This window comes from Amblyomma americanum, chromosome 2, assembly GCF_052857255.1.
Source record: "Amblyomma americanum isolate KBUSLIRL-KWMA chromosome 2, ASM5285725v1, whole genome shotgun sequence".
In the NCBI taxonomy this organism is placed as follows: Eukaryota; Metazoa; Arthropoda; class Arachnida; order Ixodida; family Ixodidae; genus Amblyomma; species Amblyomma americanum.
The window spans coordinates 115,262,798-115,284,418 of record NC_135498.1 but is presented as its reverse complement, the minus strand read 5'-3'; the positions used below and the strand labels follow the sequence as shown (position 1 = coordinate 115,284,418).

Below are 21,621 nucleotides of genomic sequence, written 5' to 3'. Positions count from 1 at the left end.
ATCATGACAACCTATATACACTCCATTTCTTGTTCAAAGAAACGTTAAATTAAGATTTAGCGCCTTTTCTGTACATACCTTTCTGTTCTCTTGTCCTCGTCTTTTTGCGGTGTTTTAGAAGCAAACGAACTCTCCCAGCTTTACCTTACTGTAATGCATTTGGCCTCAGTTACTACTCCTAGTAGAGTTATTTGAGGTGCGGATTAAAAAAATTATTTTAACACTTGAACGGAACCGGAACGCTGCAATACCGAACAGAATCCAAGAATTCATAAAATAAGCCAGCCTTTTTTCATTAATTTAATCAATACTATATCCTCCATCACAACTCTGATCATCATTGATGCCCTGAGGCAATAAATCTCGCTTAAAGAAACCACAAGAATTCCTGATAACACATCTGACTCGGCCGTCGGTTTTGGAAGTTTATTGTATACCGGGAAACCAAGAAAAGAAGTTGCGCATCTTCAACCAATCACGAAGTCCTTAAAGTAAGTGATTGCCCGGAGAGAATGGCGCACATCAATGGCAAATGTAGGAATTGCACAGCGCTGAAATGATAGGAAAAAAAGACGCCGTTGAGATGCAAAGAGATACATATATAAAAGAATTTGTAAAACTTTTTTCTGATTTTGTTAAATTTCACATATACTTCGTACTTTAGCAGTCACCTGGAGTTACCATATATGGTTTTATTTTGCCCATAGTTCACATATACTTATATCCATTGGCCTGGATTCATCTCCTAAATGCCTCAGAAAATTGGCAGCATGTCTAATGGAACACTCAGTTGTTTTGTAGTGAGATTTTAGCAGCTGTGATAATGGTCGCTCATTATTCTTACATTCTAACGTCTGCTCTGCGTTCTCTGTGTTGTGTGTTTCGTGTATTGTACTTGTGTTGCTTTTTATTGAGCTTTATGTCGTCAGCACTAGTGATTTCCAAGATTTGAAAAGGAGTAGTCAGCACGGTGTCAGGCACCGACCACTGTTTCGATTCCTATGTGTATGCAAAACTGACAGACGATTACGCTAGCCCATAATACGAAATTTGAGCGCAGCTCTTCATGCGCCACCTGCCACCGCCGGCAGGTGGAGTGTTACGCTGCTAGCCACTAATATAGGGACTAATATATGCGGACGATATAGTGATAATGGCTGACAACAAGGAAGACCTGCAGAAGTTGTTAGACATATGCAGTACAGAGGGAGATAGATTAGGCTTCAAGTATAGTAAGGAAAAATCTGCAGTCATGACATTTAATGAAGAGGGCGGCGAGCATAGAATACAGGAGTTCGTGCTAAAGGTAGTGAATGAGTACAAGCATCTTGGGGTGTGGATAAATAACAGTGTTGAGTATCTGACAGAGCATGAAAAATATGTAATGAATAAAGCTAGTAGGAATGCAGCTGTCATGAAAAATAGGGCACTGTGGAATTAAAATAGGTATGAGGTGGTAAGAGGGATCTGGAAAGGGGTGATGGTCCCTAGCCTGACCTTCGGGAATGCGGTCCTGTGTATGAGGCCAGATGTTCAAGCAAGGCTGGAAATTAGGCAACGGGGAGTAGGGAGGTTAGCTTTGGGAGCACATGGCAATACACCAAATCAGGGGGTACAGGGTGATATGGGATGGGCGTCTTTCGAGAGCAGAGAGGCTAGCAGTAAGATAGCATTTGAGGAACGATTGAGAAGGATGGAGGAAAAGCGGTGGGCTAGGAAAGTTTTCAGATACCTGTATATAAAGAATGTTGACACGAAATGGAGAAAGCGAACTAGAAAATTGACAAGCAAATATCTGGACAGCAGTAAGTGGGCAAATCAGCAATTATCGGTTAAGAAAAAGGTTAAAGGAACACAGAGAGCTTTGTGGAAAACAGGGATGCTGACGAAATCGGCACTAGAAACATACCGGACCTTTAAACAGGAAATTGTCAAAGAAAATATCTATGATAATTGTAGGGGAAGTTCTTTGTTGTTTGAGGCCAGGACTGGAGTTTTGCGGACTAAGAAGTATAGAGTCAGGTACCAGGAGATAGACACTTTGTGCATTGCATGCGGAGAGGAGGAGGAAACGGCTGAACACTTGATACTTTTCTGTAAAGGGCTTCACCCTACAGTGGAAGGCAGCGGGGCTGACTTACCCAAGGCATTGGGGTTTAGGGATAGTGAAGGGAAAGTGGATTTTAAGAGGTTAGAAGTAACCAAGCGAAGGTTATCTGATTGGTGGCTAAAAGCAAGACAGGAGTAAAATTTCACAAGACATGGCTAGGTGGCTTGAGCACCGCCCGATGTAAAGGGTTCAGCCGTATCCATCCATCCATCCATCCATCCATCCATCCATCCATCCATCCATCCATCCATCCATCCATCCATCCATCCATCCATCCATCCATCCATCCATCCATCCATCCATCCATCCATCCATCCATCCATCCATCCATCCATCCATCCATCCATCCATCCATCCATCCATCCATCCATCCATCCATCCATCCATCCATCCATCCATCCATCCATCCATCCATCCATCCATCCATCCATCCATCCATCCATCCATCCATCCATCCATCCATCCATCCATCCATCCATCCATCCATCCATCCATCCATCCATCCATCCATCCATCCATCCATCCATCCATCCATCCATCCATCCATCCATCCATCCATCCATCCATCCATCCATCCATCCATCCATCCATCCATCCATCCATCCATCCATCCATCCATCCATCCATCCATCCATCCATCCATCCATCCATCCATCCATCCATCCATCCATCCATCCATCCATCCATCCATCCATCCATCCATCCATCCATCCATCCATCCATCCATCCATCCATCCACTTTCCAGATTCTTGCACTAGGAGCTACCTTCCGGATTTTTGCCCTAGGAGACACGTTCCGGATTGTTGCCTTAGGAGCCACTTTCGGATTCTTGCCCTATAAGCCACCTGCCGGATTTTTGCCTCAGGAGCCACCTTCCGGATTCTTGCCCTAGGAGCCGCCTTCCGCTTGTCCATTCCTCTGCTCTCGCCGTGGCAGGGGGTGTTTCGCTCTGCTACCACCTGCCACGGTTGCCAGGTGGCGTGTTACAGCGACAGCGCCGACGACTACGATGCGGAATCCCCGAACGGACGCCTAAGAGCTGCGCCTAGTAAAAGAAACAGCCATACAGTTTTTGCTGACTCTTGATTACCACTGTAAATGTATGCGTGCTGTGCCGTATTATGTTTTGATGCTTACACAGCGAGTTTTGTAGCGATAGCTGCATTACGATAGCATTTCGAGCCTTCAGCGTGGCGGCGCAGCCACCATGTGGTTGCGCAACACCCTGCGCTGCGCCGCCACGCTGTCACGTGTTTGGTCACATGGTGCGGGGCAGCTGCCGGCGGCTCGGCACCGTGTCTGATCACGTGGTTCGTCACGTGGTCGGTAACGTGGCCACTCGGCCAGCTGTAGCTATCGCGTCACTCCAGGTTTAGCCAGAGCTAAACAACCGCCAATTTTCCGCCAAACACCAACCGCCAAGCCGTCGGTTAACGGCTTTCTCAGTTTACGATGAAATGCGGCCAGAGTTAACTGTTGTTTTCTTAGCCCTGCACAGCTAATCCTACGTTGTTCGATATTGTTGTAGGTTATTTGAGCGCCTCATCTTCAAGTAGACGGCCCAGCACGCCTGCAGCAGTCACCGTCGTCTTGTTCATTTTTTTTTATGAGCGAAAGTCAGCCCAGCTTGACATAGAGTTAATTTCAGTACCATGCGGGTCGTCTCGCCTATTTTCCACTCTGTTCTCATCATTCAGAAAAATATATACAATAGAAATTACGGGGAAGCCGCGTGTTTGTACACGAGCGGTACAGAATCGTAAAGTACAATGGCAACTCAAAAACGTGCATACGCTATATGTATGGTAAACGCAAACTACAAAGCACAAAAGGGCAAATTGATAGTCTCTACTTACCCTAAGTGCGGCTATAATTTTTGTATCCACGTGGAAGACCTGTTCACGAGACTGCAAGAGAACAAAAATAGGGTTTCCAAAAATTGCGGACGAACATATATTAATGTCCAGATGCTATAAGGAATAAAATGATTGATTTTTACACCAATAAGCAAACATGCTCTGAGCTACATTTTCAAGTCTACAAAAGTGTGTGGAGGCTTTAAGACGAAGCTACAATTGAGCATAGTCCGAAAACAAACTCTAACTATGGCAATCTTCATACGGAGTTTCACTCTGTAGTTTACGTGAGCTTTTTTGAGTCACGTGACGGCACAAGCTATTGCTATGTATGTTAGTTCCGTTTTTCGTCATGTATTTCGAACCTAATAAAAAATATTGATTATAAAAGCATGCAAGGTGAGACAACGCGAAAAGGATTTTTTGCGCACGCTGGACCCTGCTATGAATACTGAAAACAAAATCCAAGACATTGCTCCATTTTCTTAGGGAAGGAGCAACCCTGAGATAACTTTAATACACTGCAACAGATAGCGCCAGCAAAAAGAATCAGAATCATATCATGAAAACTACGTTTTCACGGATTTCTGCACGCTAGCCTGTACGCTTCTTTTGAATGAAGCGTAGATCGCATTAAAATAATTGTTTCGCATGGGATATGTTTATTTGTTAGCTTTGTCAGCGGTGCAGCGCATCAGAAAACAGCTAAGGCGTGGTAAATACTAGGCTGCTTAACTTATATAAGTAGCAAGCTTTCTAACTCTTACTGTTAGTTTCCTTACATCACGTCAAAATGCATGCACTTTCGAGAAGCTTTTAGGCAAAGTTTCTTCTCCGGTACGCATAGCTAGTAGAAATATCCCAGATTTTTCGGGCCATAGCGCCAATAGCAACTGCATTTTCGAAGTGCTACAATCTGCTAGCGACATCACTTACGGTTCGCTACGTATCTCTCAGTAAATAAGGAGATGAAAAGTAATAGTTGGAAAGAAAAGAACTCCATATTAGTTAATCATGCTACTGCTTAGCCCATCCATCTGCATTTTGATGCGCTACATCGCTGGCGATGTTACGTCGAAAAATTCGCACTGGTGGCTCAAAAAGCCTATTTTTAAAATCGCAAAATATCTTACGTGAGACATTCGGTATATGCGGCTTTAGCAGGCTGGAATTTAATTATAAATGCTCTTTAATAAGTTTGAAATTAATTCGTCGAAAGCTTATTTTGGTTTTTACAAACCGGCAATTCTCGAAACATATCCGCAGGACACTTGAAGCTGCCGTAGGACGATCAAGTTCTTGGAATCGTGTTTCGATAAGCACGCAGAACACATTCCACTGCCAAAATTTGGCCCCGGCCGGCCCGAAAATTTGACTTTGGTCAATTTGTACCAAAATCGATCTCCAGTCATACTTGGCCGTGCCCAACCAGATGGAGACCTCGAAATGTGGCCCGGATCATTTCCAAAATTTGGCCCTGGCTACACACGAAATTCGACCTTGGCCGATATCAACCGATATTAGTATGAAACCTTAACTGAGCGTGCCTTACAAAATGGTGACCTCCAAATTTGGCGCAGGTTATTGCTAAAATTTGACCTTGGCGATTTGTGAATGCTTTCGCACTATATAGGTTTACCTAAGTTAAAACCTTATCGTGTACCATGCCAACCACTGTGGCTTGCCCTGTGACTGTGGAGTTTTAGCCTTGAACTTTGGCAGTTTACCTTAAAAAAGATTCGTCGATGAGGCGTTACTGTCAGGTCATGTGACATGACGTCAACGTATGGCGCGCATATTAAAGCCGCTTATCCGCACTTGACTCATGCGCCATGGAAGAAGAGGAGTCGGGACCGTCTGTCTAGCCCTGCCAGAACTATCAATCGGCTTTTGGGTATACCCACGGTGAACCTTTACCGAGACTTTTCTCTTTTGTCATGTTTCACTTAAGCTAAACGCAACCTCGAGGTCGTAGCTATCGCGCGACAGATGAAATCAAAACCGAAACTGTTTCTAGAAGAAATAGATTTGAAATTATTTAGCGCTTGTAGAAGAATACCACCTGGCCATCTAGGTATAGTAATGTGTTGCGCGTACCTACTAAAACGAAAACACGCAACAACAAATTAACCCCTACACTGTTTAGCAATACCGTAGGTTTTCGGATACGATTTTGCAATTTCGTCTGTGGCGTCAGGCCACATAACATCAGGATCTTTAGAAAATTTTACACGTCCCTAATTGGCAATGGTGCTCAGAAAAAACCCAACACACCGCCAAAAAATTAATGTTCAGTTGTGCTCCTATATCTTGAAGATATTGTAGCGTGAAAAAATACATTTAGAAGTATTTACAGGAGGATGTACACCAGCAGCCGGAATAGTTGCGAGGAGCGCGAGTGAACCTAGCGAGACACCAGTCCTTGACTTCGTCCATCGTTGACTCGTGGCTTCGTGCAACCCTTCCTCATCGCCGTCGTCAGCGTCGCTGCGTTAGGTGGCCGAAGTGTCAGCGACGTGGTAGGGTTCAAGGCGGTGGACGGGGACGATACGGTGACTGGGCGAGCGGACGATGGTGAGGACGCATGGGCAGCGATATCGTAGTTGACGTCATCCCCTCTGTGCGCCAAACGGTAAGGGCCATTGTAGTGGGGAAGAAGTTTCTCAGAGAGACAAACGTGACGCGAAGGCGATCACAGAAGGCGAGTGAACCAGGTTCGTAGTTGACTTAACGGTGTCAACGGTCGTAGGCGGACTGCTGGGACGCTTGAGAGGCTTGGAGCCGATGGCGGGCTATTTAGCGCGCCTGGGCGGCTTGATCGATGGCCTCACGGGCATAAGCTGTGGTAGGGACTGGAGAAGGTGACATGAGATTGTCGAAGGGCAAAGTGAGGTGTATACCAAACAAAAGGTTGAGGGGAGTAGCCCATATTTTCATGCTGTGAGAAGTTCTATTTGAAAGTCATGTAAGGCAAGGCGCTGTCCCAGTTGGGGACACATACTCCAGCAAACAACGTGCCTCTCCAGGTGCGCCCAGAAAGGATGGAATGTCCCAGTCCCAGTAAAACATTTATCGAACATTTCCAGGACGTAGAGGCAGGACACAGAAACACAAGCAAAAGGGAAGTGCGCCCACTAATGGCCTAGAAACGTCTTTTCGAGGGTGTTAAGCAGAAACAAAAACAAATCATAGCATTTTGGTCCAAGGAAGGTAACTGGGAGCACGTTTTTGGGACCAGTGCTTTTCAACAAAAAATACAAATTGACTTCTCGCTCCCTTTTCTCTCTTCCTCGCGCCAAAGGCTACGGGGAGAGAAGGGTTTGCTCTTGCACTCGCCGTTTTGAGAGATCAAAAAGTTTTGTTCGAACAGCCGAAGGAAGCGCAGTTCAACCCGCATCTCTCTTGTGGGCCGTCGGCTCCATGCAGCAGGCAGGCAGGCGTCGGCAGTCTGTCTTTTCATCGCACCGTCGGGAGCGGCGGTTACCAACGTGCCAGTCTTCTATAGTGTTTCCAACTTCAGCACGGTGCGGCGGTCCCTGCCGGCATCTCCAACTACCAGCAGTCCTCGTTGCGCCGCTGTCTAGCGGAAGCGCAGTAATTTCCCCCCATCGCTCGTTCGGCTTCCTCGCTGCGCTCGCCCGGCTTCCTCGCTGGACGGAAGCCATCTTGCGCACACGTATTCGCGCAGCTCCTAGCCGCTCGCGCGCAAGCGCCAGCTCGCGGCAGCTCTTGCTCTCATTACTGGGCTGTCGTGAACTTCGTCGCTACGGATTCATGGCAGCTTTCCCGCGCACCTCGGCGTGCCCACATAATTCCTTTTGGAACTGATGCAACGGCGCGTGGCGCATCGCTAGTCTTTTGCGCAGCTTCACGGCCCTACACCATAATGGCGCTCTTACACGCGTCGTTCGCGGCAACAGATTTCAAGGCAATGGGCGACTCCTAGCGCGCACTCTGCACCCTCAGCGCATCCGACGACTGTGGTGTGTTGTTGGTGGCAGCGTGGCCGTCCGCTGCGGTCATAGGCGGGAGAGATCTTCGGAAGCCCACTAGACTCTTGCTGCGAGTGCCCATGTATTAACCTGCTCTACCTACATTGCCGTGCTGTCGCAGCGGTATAGTTTGTGTTGTGTTCGCGTCGCTGACTTTCAACCCACCCCCACAGGATTACTTGTGCCTTGATCCTCTTGATCTCGCCTCCCACGCCGTATTGCGCCGCACGCGCGGTCTGGTCTATCATAGGTGCGGCGCGCCAGGGCTCCTACCTCAAGACGTCCCCCCTTTCCATCCAGCCTCAAGCAGTCTTATCTCCACACTTAGTCACAATAAAATAAAATGGGGGTGTAACGAGGATGTAAGGCGTATGTCTGAGCGTTCGCTGTGCCGTGAGAAGGCGCGGGACAGAAGGCTGCGTTGAATTCATGTCTATAGTTGCATCATTTTATTTCATCACAGGGTTTCCGTTGGCAATATCGTCAAGGTATGTTGGTTTATGCTCGTTTTTTATTTTCGCCTCGTAGAATTATTTTTTTTTCTGTTTTGATAACACGCTTAAGCTTACTCCGGGGCCCGTGCGAGAGGCAAAGCCAGAGGGAGGTTTCACCCTGCAGAATATCCGTGACCTGAAACCGCGTATCTGTATCGTACGCCCAGATCGTCTTTTCTTTTGGCACCCAGGTTGCTCTTTACATGCGTTTGCTTTTGCTTGTGCATATATGCTTTTGTACCCTTTAGAATGTTTGCTTGAGGTGCATCAACTTTCAGCCTTTATTATGTTTTTATTGCTTTATTTTTTCAGATTTCTCAGACCTAGAGAAAAATTTGGTCATTATTATATGCTGGTGCCGTAGTGCTCCCTACATTGTGTTTAAATGGTGCATACATATGTGTCTCCGGTTTGTATTCATTTAAATGCAAAGAGCACATCTAATAAACTGAAATTACATCTGTATTGCGCAGCTATTTCCTGTTATATGGGCACGATCGGGCGACTTTTTGAATTCATATTTCCTTTGTGTGTAAAATTTTGGCACAGTTCATATTCTTGTGGCGGGAGCAGCGCAGCACGAAACAAAGAATAGAGAGGCGGGAATCAGCGCTGACTAACAACCAGATTTTTAATCCACGTTCGATTCAATATATACACCCTGCTCGTGCAATATGGAAAGAACAGAAGCATGACAAACGCATAAGATGTACACGTGGTAAAAGATTAGGACAACGCACGCAGATAATCAATTTCGCTTTCACGAAACGCTATCGAAAGTAGGCTGACGCATATACGTCGCTCTTTTGCCGATAATATGACGTGATGACCATTGTGTTGCAAAGCTGGAGGTGACATTCATGCTCTCTGCAATGTGCTGCTAATTCATTGCTGATGGCGCCCTTTAGAGATCTTTCGTGCTCTCGAAGCCGTTCGTTCAAACAGCTCCCTGTTTGACTAATGTAGGTGCGTCCGCATGACAGAGATATTTTACAAACCCTCTTTTCACACATTTCACATGTTTTTCCGGTGATTTTCTTTCATTGATTTTTCTTAGGTCGCTGTTGACTTTGGCGCACATTTCTTACTTGGTTGGGTGTTCACATGAGCACTGTTACACAAGCTCTTGCGCCAACCTTTTCGAGGCTGAGGGAAATGTCACTAATGAAAGGAATGACCGCGTACGGCTTCCATTCTTCTGATGGGGTTGTGACATATTTTCTGCCTCTAAGTGCTTGCAGAATCCCTTCTGCGACAGTGGATAGCAGTCTTATAGGGTATCCTGCTGCTTTCAGCCGACTGTTCTGGGCGTCAAAACTGCCTAGAACTTCATTATGAGAGGATCTCGTCAATGCGGCTCTCATTCCTACTTTTTCTAAGGACTAGAAGAACTAGGACTTGAAATAACAAGTGAACTCCCAGAAAACAACGTTTTGCGATTTCTTGGCTTGACGCTAGCCTTTCTAGGCGCTCACATATGCTGGCGGTACGGACCACGAAGCTAGAAGGGACTGCTCCCCTACACACCTGCGCACTCCAAGATCATCAAGCGGGGGTAGAAAAAAAACAGCAATGACAGAGCCGTGTGAGTGGCTCCGGAACTCCCGACAGAAGGAGGCGGCAGAGGAAAATTGAAACCATTTGTGCGAAGGCAATGCCCTGATTGGCTCGCGCTTGCCCGAGAGGGTCGCGCGGCGGCACGAGCAGACGATTTTCACGGCTACCGGAAGTGTGCCCGTGACGTCGTGGCTGCCGTGGCTCCAGCGAACGAGAGCGTGTGGTGGCCTGGCGACGTCATGGTACAGTGATGTCTTTGTTCCACGATTTTAGTTCCAAAATCGGTCACTACGAGTACACCAATAATAATAATAATAATAATTGGTTTTGGGAGGAAAAGGAAATGGCGCAGTATCTGTCTCATATATCGTTGGACACCTGAACCGCGCAGTAAGGGAAGGGTAAAGGAGGGAGTGAAAGGAGAAAGGAAGAGAGAGGTGCCGTAGTGGAGGGCTCCGGAATAATTTCGACCACCTGGGGATCTTTAACGTGCACTGACATCGCACAGCACACGGGCGCCTGAGCGTTTTTTCTCCATAAAAACGCAGCCGCCGCGGTCGGGTTCGAACCCGGGAACTCCGGATCAGTAGTCGAGCGCCCTAACCACTGAGCCACCGCGGCGGGGTGAGTACACCAATCGCCCGCGGATTTTGTAAAACACGGTTTTTAAAAGTTCATAATAAATTGCCAGCTCAGTTCTGAAGACTCATACTTGGTTTGAATGCTTCTTAGCATCATTTCTAAGCATTGAAAACATTTACAAGCGAGTTTTTATTCGATGCACAGTCCCTTTAAACTGCACCTTTAGCCGCCCTTTTGGCCTCTGGAGAGGCCGTTCGCAAAGGTAGCTTCTGGCCTACCTTTAGCAGCTCCTTTCGTCAAAGCAACATAGCTACCGAGTACGATCGACGACAGCTTTTCCGATTTATCAAGTTCAAGGAGTTAATAGAAGAAATCGACCAGGTTCCCTATCGTGCGAAGTCGGCATGGTGAGTGCTGAGGGATCGCCAGTATCCAATGAAGCAGTTCGAAGACGAGCTTCTCGCGAGGTACCTCTTTTCGAAGCCTGCTGTGCTGGAACTGCTATCTAAGCCTGTGCCCTCGCTTAGTATGACGGCCCTCCAATTTCGCAAAATGGCGCGCCTCACAAAATATAACCTGTCTACTTCTTATCCCAAAAGCGAGGAGGGCGGCCTTACGTCACCCAGTTTACAGTCGCAGCCGGGGAGCAGCGACGGCAACGTCGCTTTCTCTTTTGGCAAAGAGTGTACATACACGTGACGCCATAAAAAATTTCACAAGTAATGAGCTCTTTGACAAATGTGACAGGTATTAGATCATGAAATCCACAGTTCTTAACAGGTGATCAACGGTTCAATTTAGTTGTAGCACACAGCAATGTCTCATGGATATTAGGTAGCTTCTAATTAAGAGCATGCGCCAGAATCGATTTTTGTCTGCACGTTAAGGACACTGCCAAGTTGAGCTTCTAAACGCACGTTGTGATAGTATTTAGAAAAAACAGGGAAATGGGCCCACTTACGGGATACAGGGTAAGCCAAGTGCGGACACTCTTTTCATAGCACTCCATGAGCTGGTGATTGAAATTACCCGACACCTGCGCCAAGTTCAGTGGAAGAAGACGACGAACCGAAGTGAGCCGTGCTGTTTCTGCCAACGTACCACAGCATCTGTAGGGTAGGCGTCATTTGTAGGTGGCGTTGTTTTTTCCTCCACGCGGAGCGCTTCTCATCCACAAGAATATGGCTTTACCTAGTCGTGAGCACATTGCTGAAGCATGCCCGGAGGTTTCACGGGTGGTTACACAGGGCGTAATACGTACAGGCTCAAAGAACACAACGCAAAATGAAAAAAAAAATTACACAAAATTAAGCACAATTTTTCAATTCCGCTTCTAAAATGGACGCTGCGGGTAAATTCCATCACTCCAGCGTCAGCTCTCAGGGCATTCCAGCCGATCGGAACAGTGATGCAGTTAGGATGCTTGATATATGTGTAAGCGGAGCATAAATGGCTTCTCTTGGAGTGATAACATAGCCGCTGCAATGTTCTAGTTTTTTGCGTGCAGTTCGTGATTTGTACCCTTTATTTTTGGGTGCAGTAAGATGTTTCGAAACTAACACTCGACAAGCCATTACACTAAAGGGAGTTTGCGCAAACATGTCCCGACAGGAAATTTTTCTCCTCTTTGCTGCTGTTCTGACCATTAAGTAGAAATTTCTTAGGCGGCAGGGCGACTGCTTTGATTATTGACGCAGAATAATTAAAAGGCAAATGCTAGTTTATTTATTGCTCTCACCACTGTTGCACTTCAGCTAGGCTTGTACTTTTCCAAGTGATTTGTAAAAAAATTTATAATTTACACTATAGAAGAGTCGTAATAAATGTGAGACTTCTACACAAAATGTGACTCGCTAGTCCTTACGTTTTTGCTGTCCTGAACCCACGCGTAGCACAGCCTTATGAAAGCGCATATTCGAGGTACCTCCTGAAACGAGGAAGAAATGCAAAAAATGGTGTTTTAGTAATCAACATCTGATTGTCCAGCGCATGGGCAACAGACGCAATCATGACGACTGCTTTGTACTTTCGATGTCCGCTAAAGCGATATGGGGTATACGTGTGGGCCCATCAATACAGACTATCTGTAAAGCTTGCCCCCGAAAAAATCTGTAAGATGGTTTTGAATAACCATGCTAAAACGTTGATAATTTAAAGTCCCCAAAGAAACAGTTACGTGTACTATAAAACTTCATGACAGTTCTACTGCAATTTGGCGGGATGAAAAATATCCCCAAAGCTGACATCGACGTATTTTCAGTGTTGGTTATCATTCATTTGTTTTATTTATTTATAACATCTTCACTTGCCATACATATTGCTTCCCTTGAGCGTCATTGCGCTTGTGTGTGGAACAGACATGCGTTAATGCGTGGCGTTAAAAGAGTATGGATAGCAAAATCATGTTATACATGTACACAACAAAGAACGATTGATCCATTCCCTTTCTATGCACAGAAAACAATTATTTAATCTACCACCGTCCACTGCTACGAACCACGATGGTGGTGGTGAACACTCTCACGGTCCGGTTACACTACAGATAAATACCCTAAAAGCAGAAGATTGGACAGCCGTCGCGGTCGCTCTTGGTAGAGCACCGGAAGCGAAATTCGGAAGTCGTCGGTTCGGATCCCCCAGGCGGCATGGGGCTTTTTCTTCTTTTTTTATTAACATCGCGCTAATGAAAACCACAAAAGAAAAAAAATATCCGTATGTTCCTGGGTTTCTGCGACTGTTCGCTTCCGTCATGTATGTCATGACGATCACCTCTTTCCATTCCGGTGTCCCATCAACAACATAGTACGTACAGCTGCTCTTTCAGACAAAACATTGACCCAACAATGGAATCACCTAAGGGGACAATGAAAATGGTGTAACATTTGCCGCATCTTTCTTTATCATTCAAGAAAATAAAATGACGGTTTGAATGCATGCATGCGCTCGAAATAAAGCCACAGCATATACAATTTATAGGTGAATGCGTAATCACATTATTTAGAGGGCCAGATGTATCGACAAACAAGATCAAGGAAGTGCAAGGAAGTAACAGTAAATGCAATATGTCTGGAATGTTTTTGAACCTGCTGAACCATCTTTTAGACATAGTGCAAGCAAATATTCTTCCACGATGCTTTTTACCAATTGCAATTGATCCGGCGCTAATGTATCGGTCAGAAAAATGTAAACATCGCTGAAAATAGGGATTCCTGTTTTTTTCCCCCATGATTTGTGCGCATGCGAAGCATGCTGTTAATCTCATTTTTCTGCAGTTTCGTCTTGTTTTTCACTGTCGCTCTGTAAAGATATCTTCGTGGTAGCTTCTCGCCTACAAATGTTGTCTTTTAATTGCACCAAAGACAATTTATCAAATTTTTAACAAATCACTTTTTGCAGATTTTTTCGGTGTTTGCTCTTTACCACAAGTTTAAATCCCTTTATATTACGCAATTCTTAATTTTCTTCATTACGTGGCGGAACGGATTGCAAATAATATTGTAGTGTATTCCTGTTCTCATTGTCCGAGCGCAATGTACACAATTTTCTGTCGTTTAATGGAGCTCCCAATTCTGAAGTAGAAAAGCTGAACTGCTACTTTCCTTAACTTTTTTCACACATAATGGACATAGTAAATTCATGAAATTGCTGCACCAAATTATAAATCCTCATACTTAGGGCAGGTCGTGTATTTCATAGAGGTCCGTGCGAATGTTGAGCAGTTTTTAAATTTAATAGAGGTGAATCAGTATCGTAATTTTTCGAATAGCGATATATCCTCCTAATTCATTCACTGGACAAATAAAACAGTGTATGCTGAAATTTACTCGAATGGTATTCAATTTGTTGCCAAGATTTCAAATAGTTATCAAATAACTGGCTCGAATGTATTAATAAGTGCAGGGCTCACTTTCAAGGCCACGCTGCATTCAGGCGCGCTCATTCGTAGGTAAATGCAGATTTAAGTTGCACGCACAGCGCACTCACTTTAAAGCTCCCTAGATGCTCTTTCACCTTGGAGACGTCTAATCCCTCGAACGTCGAGATCTTCTCGACGCCAGGGCACCTCTCCACGACGGGCAATGAGGCGGCCAGCACAGCTGCTCGAGCTCTCCTCCTCCGAGCATCTGGCAGGCAGCCTCTCTCTGACACCATTAAGGACCCCTCACCCTAACTAAGCTACGCAGAAATGACAGAGTACCTTAAGATCATAAGAAGGAAATATCGTCTTTCTCACAAAACCCTTAGCAGATTTGAAGAGCACATAAACAGGCGACTACAAATTAATACCATGCCCAATCACTACTTGATGAGTAAATAGTATTCAGACACCTACGGTTCATCCTGCACCTTCTGTGGAGCAGTTGTCAAACCCTTTCACACATCTTGGAAATGCGAAGAAAATCCATACTTGGACAGCCATCTCAATCTGACATATGGGGGCTGGGAGGCAACCCTTCATAGACACAGGCCGTTCGAGCAGAAATTTTCGCTTGAGAGGGGCTGGAGTGTGATGGCAACGAATTCGTTCGTATTGAGCCCACCCAGTACTTATGCTACTAATGAATGTTTTTCCTCCTGCTTGCTACCTGATCACTTGGTTAAAAGCACGCAGCCGAAAAACCGTTCAGATGCATCGCTTTTGTACAGCCCCAGAAAGTAACTATGCTCGCTACCCAATCACGTAACTCCGCGCGGAAGTGCGAACGTCTTCTGCAATCGCTCAGGATGAAGGAATATGTGGCGTCTGCCGTCAAAGAGAAATCTTCACGTCTTGTCTCGGGTGGATCGGTTCGCTGTGTTTTTCGCCGTGGACATGCCAGGACGTGCAGGCATTATGGTTGAGCCTGCAGCTTCGTTAAAAGTCAGGGGGATCTACTACCGTTTCTAGAATGGGCCTCTTCCTCGTTCATGGGTGTGGCCGCTTAAAATATGGTCATCTTGTGAGACGTACTAAATGATGTAATCTTTAGAAATACAAAATAAAAGGAATCGAATAGTAATCAGCTTATTACACCAATTATTTGAGCTCTTAAAGCCTATCTGCAAATCAATAGCTGAATGGCAGGTAAAGGACACATTTTCTATCCCCTTCAGAAAATTGCGAGCGCTGAAATAACAAAGAAGTCATACTGCGCTGCTGAGACTCACACCTGCTCGGCAGTGCGTTTTTATTATTTTTTTGCAAAGATCAATGCCTTATGCTCTCGACGGAGCAATCCACAACTCGGGACTAATTTCGCGGAGTATAAATAGAGACAACGCAGAGAGGTTGGGCACTGGTGGCATATGTTTTGCTTCCAGAGGCAATAATGTTTAGAGAGACCGCGTATTAGAATACAGTAAAGTCTATTTATAACGGCCCTGACTGTTACGCGGATTCCTTTCGTTATAGCCGATGACTTTCCGCACTTTCCGTATAAAAGCGAACAATAATAGATCCGTCAAAAGTAGTGCTTATGTCTTAAATCGGCCTTATGCGCGTCTACGATGTTTAAAGCAGACCCTACCGTGGCTTCTTCTAGTCCCTCTAGGGCGGTCACGTTCTCCCAACACTCAAACCTTTGCCGCTAACAATCAACACGAACGCAGTCATCCGAGGAAACATCTGGCCAGCTATGCTTCTTCGATGCGTTGCCATAAATCTACGATTGGCTGCTCATGTGTGTTTTCGAGAGCTTCATCTATCCCTGCTTCATCTTCAGCTTCATCTAGCGCTCGTGGTACTTCTTTCTCTTGAGATGCTCTGCTCAGCCGACGAACACGCAGGCAACAATTGCCCTCGTAGGCCATCGGCGCGTGCTTGGTCGGCTTTTTTTTTCAAGCGATGTTTATGGCCTCAGGGCATAAAGGTGATGAAATGGTCGACATTTATTTGCCGTTTCATTGCTGCCTTTTGTAGCGATAGATACAATCCGCCACGTCTTCGACCCTTCGGCGTGGCACCACTTGAGCTCCGTGGCGGCGCCGTTTGTCACGTGGTTGGCCACGTTGGTTAATTACATGGTGCGGCCGTTGGTCACGTGGTTGATTACGTGGTGCGGAGCAGATGCTGCTGCCTGCGGCGCGGCGCGGAACAGCTGCACCAAACAGCTGTGCGCATGCGCCGTGTCAAGTGGGATGAAGATGAAGAAGGAACGCCCAGCGAAACGGAGCGGCGAAAGACTGACTTTGGAATTCGACTGAGGTAGTTCTACTCGGCCAGATGCAGCTATCGCGTCACTCCAGGTTTAACCAGAGGTAAACTTGAGGCATTTTTATTGCATTTTTAGGTTGACATTTTCTTTCTGGGCCGTTGTAGCGAAGGCTGAGAGACGACCATCGATCTCGTGCTGGAAGCAGGAACTCTTCAACGTGGGGTGGAGTTTACGATGCTAGTGGTACGGCCAAAGCTGTTCGTTGTACCTAAGAAGAATTTTCAGTGCCCTAATGCATAAATTGACGGTAGCAACGCACTCGTTCGCAATAAGCGAGACTTCGTTATGTCTGCGGCTGTCTTAAGTGTGCTCTACAGTATTCTTTTGGGCGTTTCGACATCTCGGAGTGGGCATGGTTCTTTTATATGAGGCCAAACATAGCATCTTTAATTGGATGGTGCTACAATACAGTACTATTCTTTATTGCTCTGCTACTCGTTAGTTTATGCTGTATTTAAAACCAACGAAAAATTTGTTTTACCCTCACCCTTGTTAACTCTGGTCGAACTTCCAAAGCTTGAGCTTCATTCTTGCAAGAGTACAAAAATCGTGTAGAGGCCGCGAGAGCTTTCCCTTCTTCCCATTTGTCTGCGTGAAAAAGAAATAAACAGATATAGGCAGTTAGCAGAAAAAGCGTGCTATCAAATTCTGGGTGACCACTGCGATTGATCTTTAAACAAATAAAGACGGGTGGGGGGATTCGTTGCTCGGGCTGCATCCATTGCTTCATCTGTCTGCTGGACATCGCCACTTGCGCTCAGCACATTAGTGCTCGAACCCAATTTAGTCTTTATATGAGTCTTCGTCTCACACTTTGTTTCCGATAAGATTGAAGGGAGTCATCCTGTGTATTAAGCCTGAAAGGCTTCTAGCTCTCATGGTCGCTTCGCTGCGGGTGACGTTGCCGCCAGAACGAAGGAGAACATGGAGCCAAGGACAACGCAGAAACTTTGAGTTCTCCCACACTTAGTGCCTACGTTCTTCGCTGCCCACAGAGCAGCGCCTGCGTCAACACGGCTTCTTATTGGTCCCGTGGTAAGAAAAGCCAGCGCGCGGCGCGAAGAAGGCGAAGGCCCCATCTCGACAGACCCTTGCGCTGCGCCCCGGGGACGCGGGCGTGTGATAATAATTGGTTTTTGGGGAAAGGAAATGGCGCAGTATCTGTCTAATATATCGTTGGACACCTGAACCACGCCGTAAGGGAAGGGATAAAGGAGGGAGTGAAAGAAGAAAGGAAGAAGAGGTGCCGTAGTGGAGGGCTCCGGAATAATTTCGACCACCTGGGGATCTTTAACGTGGACTGACATCGCACAGCACACGGGCGCCTGAGCGTTTTTCCTCCATAAAAACGCAGCCGCCGCGGTCGGGTTCGAACCCGGGAACTCCGGATCAGTAGTCGAGCGCCCTAACCACTGAGCCACCGCGGCGGGTCGCGTGCGTGTGACAGAGCCGGTTTGCGAGCGGAGCGATCGCCCACGCTCCGATCTGTCTACTCCGTTTATAGCACGCGCCCTCCAAGCGCCATTTCAGGCACACCGGCGTGCACCAATCGGAGGTCATGGCTTGCGGAATGAAACTTGACAGCCTACTACAAAGGTATTTTTTTTACAGCAGCAGTGGCAATGGTCGTGCGCAGATAGCTTCACATCGAGCTTCTAACCACCACTACAAAAAAAAAACGGCCGTATCCATGGCCCCCACCAGCGTGAATAATTGGCCCGATATTGGAAATGTATTGGCAAAGGTCGGTTTTATAAAGGGCCAGAGTTTAGCTATTCATTTCTAATATTGGGCCCATTATCTGGGCTGCTTGCGGCTGGCGAGCTATAAACCATATACGAATAAGGCTCGTGATTTGGGGGGTTTAACGACCCAAAGGGACTCATGCTCTGAGGGACGCTGTAGGGAAGGGCTCTGGAAATTTAGACGCTAGGTTCTTTAACGTGCAGTGACCACACACAGCACACGGGCGTCTAGCTTTTCGCGGCCGCGGTCAGGACAAACCCCGCGTCTTTCGTGTCAGCAGCCGAGTGGCGGCATAGCTAAAGGGCCGTCACGGTCGCTTTCTACGAGAGGTTAGTGAAGGCAACGTTGTGGACAGAAGTGCCGGCTGAAATTTTGCCCGGACTACTGCGAGAAGATAAACCAACCTGTCATTGATGATGTGCAGCTATTTAAAATTTAACTTGAAAATCCTTCAATCGCGCAGAGAGCATCGACCTTCTGCAAAAGTGGTGGAAGACCCTCAGCGACAAGTTCCGCTGTTTCATCGCGGAAAAGAAACACTTCAATTAAAGCGGTGCCCGTGCAGAAGACATGGAAACGGGCAAGATCATGTGGCCACACTGCACACAACTGTTGTTATTCAGAGACACGCTGCGGTGTGGAACGCAAGCGCACCGACTTGTTTGTTTCATTGAAAATGATTTTATAAAATTTAACGTACAAAGGAATATTCTTGCGGCCGTAAATTCCATCTAGCCAGTTGGGAGCTGGAGTGTCTACAACTGATCACCCTTTTCAGAGGATGACAGCCTGTGACTAGCTTGAAATGGCTGTCGCAAAGAAGTGATTTACTGTCCAGATAACCACGAGGCACTCCCTTTCCTTGGCTCTGTACTTCAGCTTTGTGGGTTTCAGCTCTCGGCTACCAAAACCTACATGATGCGCGCTACCCTGATAACTTTCGAATGCACAGCACCAAGCGGCAACTTTGACGCATCTGGGGCCATAACGAAGGGTAAATTGCAATCTGGGTGGCGCCACAGCGGTGCACTGATTAACGTTCTCTTCAGTGCCCCCAAAGCATCTGCCGTAACATTTGACCTCCGAAAAGCGCCATTCTTGGCGTTTAAGGCGGTCAGCGGCTTAGCTAGAATGTGCCTTCGGTAGTAGCCAATCAGGTCATGAAACTGCCGGACCTGGCGGACACTAGGCTGGGGTGGAAAATCTAAGATACATAATAGTTTACCAAGAGCCAGGCTGGACTCCGTGAGCTTAAACAATGTGCTTGAGTTATTTGTATTTATTTTTAAAGTTTATTTAACAGACATGCTTAGGTCCAAGCAGAAAGGGCAATTTACACAGTAATAAAGACCAAACAAATTTATGCAAAATGTAGACGAAATGGCACTCACAACACAGAATTTGCAAAGTAATAAAACCGCAAGACGTGCGGGGACCTCTAATTTGTAATACAAAATATAGACAAAATTTGCAAGGAAGAGATAGATAAAGAGGAGGAGGGAAAGGCAGGGATTTTAAACAGAGAGGGGTTCCGGTTTGCAAGGAATAAGTTAGCACAGAAAGCACTCGAAACAATCAAGCAGCCTGCAGCTCAATAAAAAAAAAAAAACGCGCCTAATAAGGAGCTACAAGGCGTAACACAGTTCAGGAATACGTGCGCTAGTTCATGGAGGTTCGATTAGATCTGGGCAAAGAGTTCCGATCAGCGACGATGCGACGGAAAAAGGAGAACTTATAGAAGTCCGTTCGTTCAAAATATGGCGATAATAAAGTAGAATGGTACTTTCGAGTGCTTCTAACAGGCTGTGGAATTAAATATTGGGGCGGATCAAGTCCAAGCTTGTTGTTGAATAACAAGGAAATAAATCCTAAACGAATGTTTTTTCTCTGCATTTCTAGGCGTGGTGTATCAAGAGTTTGCCTTAATTTGGAAGGAGAATAGGATTTCAAAAATTTCGAGAACACAAACCATACATCTTTTCTTTGCATTTTTTAAGCTTCTTTATAATTGATGTAGAGTGCGGATCCAATACTCTGTACGCGTGTTCAAGCTGTGGCCTGATTTAAGAAAGGTAGCTATGAAGTTTTACATTGAATGGAGAATTACGGAGCTTATGCATGAGGAAATGCAGTTTTTTAAATGCCGTTGTACAGATATTGTCAATATGTGTATTCATAGGCCGATTACTTCTAATTGCCACACATAAGTATTTGACAGCATTGACTTTCTCGAAGAATTGCTGAGGTTATAATTAAATTTTTGGGACTCTTTTACGCGTAATGCAGATGCAAAGAGTTTTCTCGGCATTAAGAGCCATGCTCTCACGGCGCACAAGTTTACAATGTTGCCAAGGGCAGAATAGGGGTAGGTTTGAAGTTTATAATAACTGATTTTTTACGAAGTAATACGCAATTCTTGGCATAAATACGAACTGAAGACCAGGATAACTTTATCTACAATGCCATTAATATACCATTATCATCAGCCTGACTACGCCTACTGCTGGGCAAACACCTCTCGTATCACCACTGAATCCTATTATTTGCCAGCTGTGCCCAACGTTTGCCTCCAAACTCAAACTTCTTAACCTAAACCGCCGACTTAAGTTTCTGCCGTCCCCTGGTATGCTTGCCTTCTCGTGGAATCCACTCCGTTACCCTTAAGGGCCAGCGGTTATATTTCCTTCGCATTACATGCTTTGGAAAAGCCTATTTCTTCCCCTTGATTCCGGCTAAGATGTTAGCAACCCGCGTTTAATCCCTCGCCCACTCCGCCCGCTTCCGGTCTCTTAACGTTACTCCTACCAATTTTCTTTCCATTGATCACTGCGTTGTCCTTAACTTAAGCTGAACCCTATTCGTTCACGTTCTCTCCTTTCTCGGCGGGAAGTCGTGGAGAGCATCAGTGCAGTCGATGCTCCAGCTGTACACTGCATTATTCATGGGATTCCTTGGGTACAGTATCCCTGTACTAGGAAACTTGAGGAAAACGAACATACGGTGTCAGCAAAGTGTTCAGGCTCGAGCTCTGCGGGCGTGCCTAGGACTGCCAAAATACACGTCTACAGCCGCAACAGTACTCATAGCTT

General features: G+C 46.1%; 1 long non-coding RNA gene across 1 annotated transcript in view; it reads right to left on the bottom strand.

The window, feature by feature from the left end:
• Positions 1–451: 451 nt before the first annotated feature.
• The window catches only part of LOC144118994 (uncharacterized), a 59,446-nt gene continuing 38,276 nt past the window's right edge, over positions 452–21,621 (bottom strand). The window contains exons 2-6 of the long non-coding RNA XR_013312216.1: positions 17,274–17,374; positions 12,457–12,519; positions 11,554–11,628; positions 3,968–4,018; positions 452–551 (exon numbers count right to left, since the gene is read on the bottom strand). This is a non-coding gene — a long non-coding RNA (uncharacterized LOC144118994). The remainder of the gene's footprint in view (positions 552–3,967; positions 4,019–11,553; positions 11,629–12,456; positions 12,520–17,273; positions 17,375–21,621) is intronic.